Consider the following 1225-nt stretch of genomic DNA (forward strand, 5'->3'; position numbering starts at 1 on the left):
CGTCTGGAAGAGGTTAAAACTGTGTAGGTTCTCTTTTGCTTTGCTGCCTATATTGGGCCAACAAGCAAAAGTATAGAAAAAACAGTATCAGGATGTTGAGTAACCAAAGATCCTTGTAGATTTTTTTTTAATGGTTGATATGATGCTTGCAAGTATGAATATAAACTCAGATTTTTTTTTTTAACTTAAAATATATGAAATATATTTTTCCAAAAGGAAAATTTAGTTGTTTGGCTAAATTCTTGGCTTTCTCTTGTCGTGTGCAAACCTCTGCACAAACTGTCAACAGACAATAAGATTTTAAAAATTTCTTTATTTATGTTGGTGCTACTTTCAAGCTCAAAGACCCAATTTCTTTTCCTAGATGACTCTCATTTATAAAGTGAAGCAGGTTTTTACTGAGAATCACTAAACAAACAACAGGTTACTAGATGGAATTTTTTTTTAATTAACAGCAGGAGAAAAACTGCACTCATAATATATAGTGGACAGGGAATGTCAAAAGACCTATTTGTATAGCTGCTTGAGAAACTGCAATGCCCATTTTGCTAAAAGATGATATATTCACTTAGTAAGATGGAGTGACAAGAAAAACATCACACTTCTAAAAACTAAAGGAATTTCACAGGTTCTATACAGCCATCCTCATCTTCCTACTGAAGTAAAGTGGAAATAATACTGTTCATATTCACTATGAAAAAATTGTGTCAGTCTAAATTCGTTTGCTCTATGGTTTACTATACAATTTGAAATATGTGCACCTCACAACACACCAACAATGATGAAGTCCTGGATTGAACCAATTACACATCAAAAGGTCATCTGAGTAGTCAATGTGGAATTGTTTGGGGACTGAAATCTATATCTTTGGCAAGTTGCTAAATACACACACTGTCCAAAGTAGATGACATTCATGCACTTATCCATGTAGGCCTATCTTCCTTAACAGAATTCCCTCTTCCTCATACTTTAACATACCCTACCTTTGCCCTATAAATGCTGGCTCTTCCCCTTACATGTCCATATTCAACATTCTGGTAATGTTTACATGCCTAAGGCCTTCTCTTGTACTCTACTTTACATCTAAACATCTGATGGGCATAGTTTGAAACAGAAGTAACACTACTTCTTGTTTATGTTCTTTGACTTAAAATCTAATAATAAAGCTTGGAATACCTTTACATAACTTTATCTCATTGATACATAGTACATACAAATGCACTTC

General features: G+C 33.7%; 1 protein-coding gene across 1 annotated transcript in view; it reads right to left on the reverse strand.

The window, feature by feature from the left end:
* LOC119591518 (GTPase HRas) overlaps positions 1-1225 on the reverse strand; it is a gene marked incomplete in the record, with an annotated part of 13260 nt that overhangs the window by 5352 nt on the left and 6683 nt on the right.

This window comes from Penaeus monodon, chromosome 28 (assembly GCF_015228065.2).
Source record: "Penaeus monodon isolate SGIC_2016 chromosome 28, NSTDA_Pmon_1, whole genome shotgun sequence".
In the NCBI taxonomy this organism is placed as follows: Eukaryota; Metazoa; Arthropoda; class Malacostraca; order Decapoda; family Penaeidae; genus Penaeus; species Penaeus monodon.